Below are 10637 nucleotides of genomic sequence, written 5' to 3' on the forward strand. Positions count from 1 at the left end.
TGGCAGGAGTTTCTATGCCAAGTGCAGCCCCGTGGGTGTCAGTAGCTGACCAGTTCTGCGGTGGGACTTTGGGTCCTGATCTGGGCTACTTCACCTCGAATCTGGTCCTTTAGCCCTCCTGGGACTCTTGTGAGCTACCCTGTAAGTAAATGCCTTTTCTGCTTACATCAGCCAGAGTTAGCTTGTGTTGACTGACACAGGTGCTTTTTTCCATATTCTGCTAGTGTTCTAGGTCCACTGTAACAGAAGTTACAGCCACAAGTGGGTGGCTTTAAAGACCAGAAATTTATTGTCTTATAGTTCTGGAGACTATAGTCCAAATCAGGGTCTCAGCTGTGTCGATTCCTCCTGTAAGGCTTTCTCCTAGTTCTGGTGTCTTTCAGCGATCCTCGGCGTTTCTTTCCTTGTAGATGATCCTCCCATGTCATCTGTCTTCTCCTGAGTGTGTGTCTCTGTGTCTGTTCTAGTGTTTTTATAACTCAGAAGTGACTAGGTTTAGGATCCAACGTGTACTGGTATAACCTCAACTGATTGATTGTATTACTTTAGATTACGTTGTGCAAGATAATCACATTTCATTTCATTGCATTACATTAGTTACAAGGTAATTTACATTCCATTTTCTTAGATTCCATTATGGAAGGTAATCTGCTTTACTCAAGGCCAACTGATTTAATCACATGTAACTACTCCATGATGGTAACTAGACTAGTGTTTGGACAAACCACTGGGAACCATAGCCTAGCCAAGCTGACACATAAAATTAGCCATTACAGTCTCCATCTTAGATACCAGTTGCACCAACCGTCCGCTGGTTTTCTACCAGTAGAATTAGGTTTGCACTGATCCCCCACTCTCTCACCAGATTTCTCTTGTGATAAGGATACACACTTAGGTTTGGAGCCATCTGTGGCTATGGAACATGCCAGTTGCTGCCATGAGGGATGTAACTAGTTGCCTTGGCTAATGATGCTAGTGAATCAACCAGCAATATAAGCAAATTTAATCTCAGATACCTTTCCATATGGGTAAAATGGAGCACATGTCGTATACATATTTCTGGTAGGATAGAGTCTTTTCTTGACACTGAAGAATGTAATACACTAGAATTTTGGCAAAAGAACTCTCCATAGTTACAGAGAAAACACCGTTTTTGCTGGTTATTTTTTATAGAGAAGAAACAGTTTCAAAATTCCATTCATCTTCTTTACTCAGCCTTCTCTCTTTGTATTGTAGAAATCACATTGTGATGAGTACTTATAATTCATCTATTGACACTTCTTGATAACACTGAACTTCACAATAAGAAACTTTCAATGTGAGATGAATCATCTTGTCTCAAAAAGCAAAGAACTTAAAATATTCCATAAAACAATGGGAAAATATGAACTTCCATTCATAAAAAACACGAAGGCAAGTTTTTCACAGTATTCTCCCAGCAAGTTAAACATGGAAGTGGAATAATTTCTTACAAAACAAGAAGTAAAAAATATACTTAATCCTTTCAATTACACTACTTAAGAAAATAATCCCAGGAACAAGTGCCAAGGTCTTAAATGAAACCAGGCTAAAAACAAAAACAAAAAACCAGTTGCCGTTGAGTTAACACGCTCTGCTCCCGGCACTGCTTTCTTGGTGGTATGAGGTTCCCATGTGTCTCTGCTAGTTTCTCTCTTTTATATCTCAAAAGAGATTGGATTAAGACACTACTAATCTTGTAAACCTCATCAGCATAACTTCATCACAGTGATGGAATTTACAACACATAAGGAGATCACATATAACCTCATCACAGTGATAGAGTTTACAACACATAAGGAAATCACATCAGATTATACAATCATACAATACTAGGAATCATGACCTAGCCAGGTTGCTACACACATTTTTGGGGGGACACAATTCAATCCATGACAGACCCCATGCATTGCAGAGTAGAACTGCACTTCCTAGGGTTTTCAAGGCTGTACCTTTCAGAAGCAGATCGCCAGATCTTTCTTCCAAGGCACCTCTGGGTGGGTCCGTACCACCAACTTTTTGGTTAGTAGCTGAGCACTTAACTGTTTGCATCACCCAGGGACTCCTGAAGCTAAGAAAATCAGAGTAGGTGGTCTCAAGGAAACCCATCATCTTCTGCCTTTCATTTTGAATTCCTTTGCCTTCAGTTATCTGGGACTCTTTCTCAGAGACGAAGGAGATCATGCCTTCACACTGCTTGAAAGAGTGGGGACCATGGGTTCCGCTTTCTCACAACTACTTCAGCCTGGCTTCCATCATAATTGCTCTCAGGAACACACTAATGACTCCCCAATGGCTTAATCCGCCTCTCTGTGCCACATAACACGGCTACTTCCGTTTTCTTGAAACTCTCGCCTTCCTTGAGCGCTACTTCCTTCTGGTTTTCCTTCTACCCTTCTGACCAACCTTTCTCCATTTCTCTCACTGGTTCCTCCTCCTCTTCCAGCCTCTGACTGCTAATGTTCTATCACCGACTATTTTATCTTTTCATCCCACGTACTCTCTCTGTGTGATCACTGATGTATCAGGGTCCTAGGGCTGCCAAAAAAAAAAACATACAAAGTGGGTGGCTTTAAGCAACAGAAATTTATTTTATCACAGTTCTGGAGGAAATTCAGAGTGTCTATGGTTAAGTGCTTGACTATTAGCTGAAAGTTTGGTGGTTCAAACCCACCCAGAGGTGCTTTGGAAGACAGGCCTGACTATCCGCTTCTGAAAGGTCCCAGCCTTGAAAACCCTATGGAGCAGTTCTACTCTGCACACATAGGGTTGCCACCAGTTGGAATCAACCCGATGACAACTAACGACAACGAAAACAGCTCTGTCCACTCTAGGGAAAGATCCTTTATTGTCTCTCCCAGCTTCCAGGAGCCCCAGGTGTTCCTTGACTTGCAGCCGCAGCATAACTCTGTCTTCACGTGGCCGTTTTCCCTCTGGATGTCTCTCTCTGTCTTTTCTCCTCTTTTATAAGGACACTACTTAGGTGGGATTAGGAGTCACCTTACTCCAGTCTGACCTCATGTGAACTTAACTGATAACATCTCCAAAGATCCTATTCCAAACATTCACAGGTACCCAAAAAACTCCATTGCCATTGAGTTGATTCCAACTCATAATGACCCTATAGGACCCTTAGAGAGTAGAACTGCCCCATAGAGTTTCCAAGGCTGTACTCTTTACCAAAGCAGACCGCCACATCTTTCTCCCAAGGAGTGGCTGGTGGGTTGAAACTGCAGACCTTTTGGTTAACAGCTGAGCGGTTAACCGCTGCACCACCAGGGCTGCACTCTCACAGGTACCAGGGATTAAAATTTTAACATATCTTTTGGGGGACACAATTCAATCCATAGCAACTCATAACCAATAACCAGCACCCACCTCCCTCTTCCTGAGTTCCAAATCCCTGTCTTCAATAAGCTTCTGAATCCTTCCACCTGGATTTGTTTTTGTTTTTTTTTTTTTTGATGTCAAAATTTTATTGCATGTAAGTTAATATTTTTACAGATTTAAAATACTTTTAGTCAGCTATTCCTTGCAGATGAACTGTATTTCATATATTCATGTTTGATACGTAACATTATAGTTATATGTATTAATTAAAGTAAAAGAAATTATAAAAAAATCTAAAATCAGATAGCAGAATGCTTTCAACTTTAGCATTTCGATGCTTCCTTCCCTCTCCTGTCTCCCCCTCTCCTCCCCTTCCCTTGATTTCAGGGACACTTTAAGACCATTTTGAAATGCTGTATGATTAATTCAGATTGGAGTTAAACTGTGACTATAATTAAATATAGTTTTGAACCTTCTATTGAATTTATTACTAGATTTACTCTGTTCCTTTTCAAATGCTGGTTTATGTTTATCCTTTTATATAAAGAACCCATTTCTTGGTCTATTTAATTTCATCTGTTGTCTGGTATAGGTATGAAACAAGAGATGAAAAAAAGGAATTGGTGATAGGAGACCAGCTGAAATGGAATAGGATTGTTCCCTTTTGCCTACTGGAGATTCCCCAAAAGAGAGCCAGAATAGCCTGTTGATCATGCAAAGCTGTTTGTCACTTACTATAGGAAGGGAGAGCATTACCTTGTCAGAGTCTTAGCTGTAGTGCTTTACAAGGGAGGGTCATGGAAAGATATTGTAGAGTTTGGGGATCTCACCTTGAGAAATTTAAGGCGAGTCTTTTGATGCAGTGATCTGAATGAGATTGGGCAAAATTCATGATATGGTAGTTCAGGATCTGTGGAAACAATGAGGCAAGGATCTTAACTGAGCCTTGTAAATACACAGTTGTTTTATAAGTGAACAGTTTGCCCAGCTGAGGGAAGATTGTAAGAAGGGGGCTGCTTGAGTAGTCTATTATTGGGGTAAATGGATTTTGAGGAAGTCCACCTGCATATTTTGCTGTCACCTTGAATTCAATATGTTCCGATCTGAATGATTTACCATTTGCTCCAAGCCTCCTCTTCCTATATTCCTATATTCACTCTATAGAATCCTCAGAATCAACCTTCAGACACCCTATCCTTTCCCTCCACATTCATTCACCAGAGCCTGTAGATTCTGCCTCAGACATTGTTCTTACAACCAGCCCCTCCTCTCTCTCCATCCCCACAGCCTCGTCTCAGTTCTGCCTCCACCATCTCTTGCCCACTACGACCACCCCAGTGTGCCTGGCTGCTGCTGCCCAGTTATCCTTGCTCCAGATGAGCTGTGCTGCTTGGGCAGCCAAGAGAGAAAAGCTCAATCAGACCTGGGATCAAAGCAGATAGGAGCTAGCAAAAGAACAAAGATTTCTCAAGGGGTCAGGCTAAAGGTCCCTGGATGATTCTGATGCTTGAATGGAAGATAACAGTTAGGGCATCTCAGCAAGTCCTGCCTCTAATCACCACCAAGCTGATCCCTAGCTATTCCCAGGGTTTGTACACAGCTGCCTGCCTACACTTGCTTCCTATGCCCAGGAAACCTGCCTGTGGCTATGTAATTAATTGTCCTGAAACACCATTTTGATGCCATTACTTCCCAGTCCCCAATCTTTAGTGACGCTCCATCATCCACAGAATATAGTTCACATCCCCAGCTGAGCACTCTAGGACCCCCATAATCTCTCACACAACTTTGCAGACCATGGTATCTCTACTTAGTGGCCTAAATTAGCCTTTCTCCTCAGCCACACTTAATTTTTGACCTTGATTTTCCAATCTAGGATTTTGCCTATGCCTTTTCTCTTCCTAGAATCCTGTCATATAATCTCGCATTAGTGTTAGTTTAGATCCTACACCATATTCATTTGTTCAACCAACATTTATTGAGTGCCACCCATGGCTCAACTTGACTCCAGAGAAGAAGACAAAATCTCTCCCCTTGAGGATCTCCTAATCCACTGGAAAAAGTGGACATGGAAAATGAAGTTGCATTACAATGCGGTAAATGCTAGAATTGTGTTCCCAAGAGATGTCCCAGGAGCATCCTTCAGGGACTCTTTCAACCTTATCCCCACAGAGACGTTTCCGATCACCTCATGGAGGAACCATCTTCTCTTTTCTGAACTCCAAGGCTGTGTGGTTCTCAACCTTGATGTGCAAAGACTCATCTTGGGTGCTTTTTTTTTTTAAATTGTTGTAATTAAATGAAGTTTACATTTCAAGTTAGTCTCCCATACAAAAATTTTTTTACATACATTGTTAGGAGACCCTAATTGCTCACCCCATTCTGCGACAGCACACTCCTCCTTTCCACCCCTGATTCGCCATGTCCATTCAACCAGCTCCTAACTCTCTCTGCCTTCCCATTTCACCTCTGGACAGAAGCTGCCCCTTTGGTCTCTTGTATCTACTTGACTAAGAGGCAGACTCTTCACGAGTATCACTTTATGTCCCACAGTCCAGTCCAATCCCTGTCTGAAGAGTTGGCCTCAGAAATTGCTTCAGTTCTGGGCTGAGAGTCCAGGGGCTGTGCTTTCTGGGGCACCTCCAGTCTCAGTCAGACCATTAAGTCTGGTCTTCTTACTAGAATTTGAGTTCTGCACTCCATCCTTCTACTGCTCCATCAGGGACCGTTGGTTGTGCTCCCTGTCAGGATGTTCATTGGTGGTAGCCGGGCACCATCTAGTTCTTCTGTTCTCAGGCTGATGAAGTCTCTGGTTTATGTGGCCCATTCTGTCTCTCAGGCTAATACTTTCCTTTTGTCTTTGGTGTTCTTCATTCTCCTTTACTCCAAGTGGTTGGGACCAATTGATGCATCTTAGATGGCTGCTTGCAAGCTTTTAAGACCTCAGACTCCACTCACCAAAGTAGGATGCAGAACATTTTCTTAATAAGCTTTATTATGCCAATTGACCTAGATGTCCCCTGAAAGCATGGTCCCCAGACCCCTACCCCTGCTACTCTGTCCCTCAAAGTGTTTGATTGTATTCAGGAAACTTTTTAGGTTTTTTTTAGTCCAGTTGTGCTGACTTCCCCTGTAGGGTGTGCTGTCCTTCTCATCCTGGGTGCTTTTTAAAAGCACAATTTCCCACGGCCCCGCTTCTGAAGATTCTGATTTAGTAAGACTGGAGTTGGGCCTACCAACAAGCATTTTTAATAAACTCCTCAGTCATTCTAATATAGATGATACTACAGATTTCACTTGGAAAAACACTGCTGAAGTGTTTATTGTTTTTGCAACTCACATGACATATCAGATACTCTCGTATGTTTACAATTATAGCTCATTTATTTTAACAGCTTTAAAAAAAAAAAACGAAAACCAAACCCATTGCCATCAAGTTGATTCCAACTCATAGCGACCCTAAAGGACAGAGTGGAACTGCCCTATATGGTTTTCAAGGAGCTGCTGATGGATTCGAACTGCTGACCTTTTGGTTAGCAGCCACAGCTCTTAACCACTGCACCACATGTCTTTATATTCCTCTGTAACACAAGAACAATGCATGAGTAATTGAGTATCTTTTGTGGCTTCATAGGTCCTTAACAATTTCAGTAAAGCCATTTGTGTGTGTGTGTGTGTGTGTTTCAAATTTTACAATGACTGTTGATGTTGTAATTGCCATTGAGTTGATTCCAACTCATGGCGACCCCATGTGTGCATTGTAGAGCTGGACCAGGGGGCAGTCAACCCAGTCACAAGTGCTGGTTGGTGCCTACTTCAGAAGGCTGCACAGTGTCCATCAGATGTAGATCTAGCAGAATAAGAGGAAATCAGAGATACAGCCAAACAGTAATAATTAAGGAAGTCCACTGGTGGATAAAAAGTCCTTTATCCACCAATGGACTTCCTTATTACCCAATATAGTGCTGGAAGATTAGCTTCTTAGGTTGGAAGGCACTCAAAATGCCCAGTGGCTGCAACTATGGACTCAAACATATCAGTGACCATGAAGATGGCGCAGGAACAGGCAACGTTTCATTCTGTTATATGTAATGTCATCATGAGTGGGAGCCAACTCGACAGCAACCAACAACAACAGTAATAGCCCTTGGACTAAGTTTGAGGACTTTTTCCTACATAATTTAGCAGGATGGGGAAGCAACACAAAAATCCGGTTACCAGATCTGTGGATCAAAGGAGATACTATAGCTCCCAACAAGGTCAACAAGGTCCGATATTTGAACAAAACTAGAGGGAAGAGGGGCATATGTGGAGGGCTGAGGTTTGGAGGTAGGCTAGAAATTGCCTCTGTCTACGATAGTCTTATAGGCGTGCAGAGCAAACAATGTCCCATCATAGGGGAAACCAGGCAGTGCTGGATTGTCTTCTGGATCCAAAGGCCAACCACTGCCTTAAACATTATAATATTTCTTTACTGTAAAAATGGCATACTTTCCTGTACTTCCATGCCCTGGTTCATGCTTTCCACAAATTCGTATTGCTCACTGTATGTGCCTCTTCAGAATATCTGCTAAGTAAAATAGAAAAATGCAATTATAAAAAAAAAAATTAATAATATAAATTTATTCCCTCAGGAAATATTCTAGAACATTTAGACACACCCATCTAGTCCTATTCATCAAATCCATTCCTGAGATGGTCTCTAAATTCGGGTGGGATATACTCAAAGTCCAGTTTTGGCTCTTGCGGACTTGTTCTAACTTTCTTCAGCTTCAACTTGAACTTGCATATGAGTAATTGATGGTCTGTTCTGCAGTTGGCTCCTGGCCTTGTTCTGACCGATGATATTGAGCTTCTACATCGTTTCTTTCCACAGAGGTAGTCAGTTTGATTCCTGTGTATTTCATCTTGTGAGGTCTATGTGTATAGTCGTCATTTATGTTGTTGAAAAAAGGTATTAGCGATGAAGAAGTTGCTGGTCTTGTGAAATACTATCATGTGATCTCCGGCATCATTTTTATCACCAAGGCCATACTTTCCAACTACTTTTCCTTCTTCTTTGTTTCTGACTTTCACCTTACAGTCACCAGTAACTATCAATGCATCTTGATTGCATGTTTGATGAATTTCAGACTGAAGAAGCTTGTAAAAATCTTCAATTTCTTCATCTTTGGCCTTAGTATTTGGTGTGTAAAATTGAATAATAGCTGTATTGACTGATCTTCCTTGTAGGCTTACAGATATTATCTTATCACTGACAGCATTGTACTTCAGGATAGATCTTGAAATGTTCTTTTTGACAACGAATGCAACGCCATTCCTCTTCAAGTTGTCGTTCCCGGCATAGTAGACCATATGGTTGCCTGATTCAAAATGGCCAATACCACTCCATTTCAGCTCACTAATGCCTAAGATATGGATGTTTATGTGTTCCGTTTCATTTTTGATGACTTCCAATTTTCTTAGATTCAAACTTTGTACTTTCTATGTTCTGATTATTAATGGATGTTTGCAGCTGTTTCTTTTCATTTTTGAGTCATGAATTTAGAGACCATCTCAAGAATAGATTTGACACATGGAACACTAATGACTGAAGACCAGGTGAGTTGTGGAATGACATCAAGGACATCATACATGAAGAAAGCAAAAAGTCATTAAAAGACAAGAAACAAAGAAAAGACTAAAACGGATGTCAAAAGAGACTCTGAAACTTGCTCTTGAAAGTTGAGTAGCTAAAGCAAATGGAAGAAACAATGAAGTAAAAGAGCTAAACAGAAGATTTCAAAGGGTGGCTTGAGAAGACAAAGTAAAGTATTATAATGAAATGTGCAAAGACCTGGAGTTAGAAAACCAAAAGAACATGCTCAGCATTTCTCAAGCTGAAAGAACTGAAGAAAAAATTCAAGCCTCAAGTTGCAATATTGAAGAATACTATGGGCAAAATATTAAACGACGCAGGAAGCAGCAAAAGAAGATGGAAGGAAAACACAGAGCCACTGTACCAAAAAAGAATTGGTCAACGTTCAACCATTTCAAGGAGACAGCATATGATCAAGAACTGATGGTATTGAAGGAAGAAGTCCAAGCTTCACTGAAGGCACTGGTGAAAAACACGGCTCCAGGAATTGATGGAATACTAACTGAGATGTTTCAACAAATGAATGCAACACTGGAAATGTTCATTTGTCTACACCAAGATATCTGGAAGACAGCTACCTGGTCAACCAACTAGAAGAGGTCCATATTTGTACCCATTCCATAGAAAGGTGATCCAACAAAGTGTAGAAACACCGGACAATATCATTAACATCACACACAAGTAAAATTTTGCTGAAGATTATTCAAAAGCAATTGCAGCAACACTTCGACAGGGAACTGCAAGAAGTTCAAGCCGGTAATCCAGAAGAGGATGTGGAACCAGGGATATCATAGCTGATGTCAGATGGATCTTGGCTGAAAGCAGAGAATACCAGAATGATGTTTACCTGTGTTTTATTGACTATTCAAAGGCATTCGAATGTGTGAATCATAACAAATTATGGATAACATTGCAAAGAATGGGAACTCCGGAACACTTAATTGTGCTCACGAGGAACCTGTACATAGATCAAGAGGCAGTTGTTCAGACAGAACAAGGGGAAACTGCATGGTTTAAAGTCAGTAAAGGTGTACGTCAGGATTGCAGCCTTTCACCATACCTATTCAATCTGTATGCTGAGCAAATAATCCAAGAAGCTAGACTATACGAAAAGAACGGGGCATCAAGATTGGAGGAAGACTCATTAACAATCTGTGATATGCAGATGACACAACCTTGCTTGCTGAAAGCAAGAGGACTTGAAGCACTTACTGATGAAGATCAAAGACTACAGCCTTCTGTATGGATTACACTTCAATATAAAGAAAACAAAAATCTTTACAACTGAACCAATAAGCAACATCATGATAGACAGAGAAAAGATTGAAGTTGTCGATCTTCATTTTACTTGGATCCACAATCAACACCCATGGAAGCAGCAGTCAATAAATCAAACAACGCATTGCATTGGGCAAATCTGCCACAAGAGACCTCTTTAAAGTGTTAAAGTGCAAAGATGTCACTTTAAAGACTAAGGTGTGCCTGACTCAAGCCATGGTGTTTTCAACTGTCTCATATGCATGAGAAAGCTGGACAATGAATAAGGAAGACCGAAGAAAAATTGACGCCTTTGAATTGTGGTGTTGGTGAAGAATATTGAATCTACCATGGACTGCCAAGAGAAAGAACAAATCTGTCTTGAAGAAGTACA

Source organism: Trichechus manatus, unplaced genomic scaffold (assembly GCF_000243295.1).
Source record: "Trichechus manatus latirostris isolate Lorelei unplaced genomic scaffold, TriManLat1.0 scaffold00045, whole genome shotgun sequence".
In the NCBI taxonomy this organism is placed as follows: domain Eukaryota; kingdom Metazoa; phylum Chordata; class Mammalia; order Sirenia; family Trichechidae; genus Trichechus; species Trichechus manatus.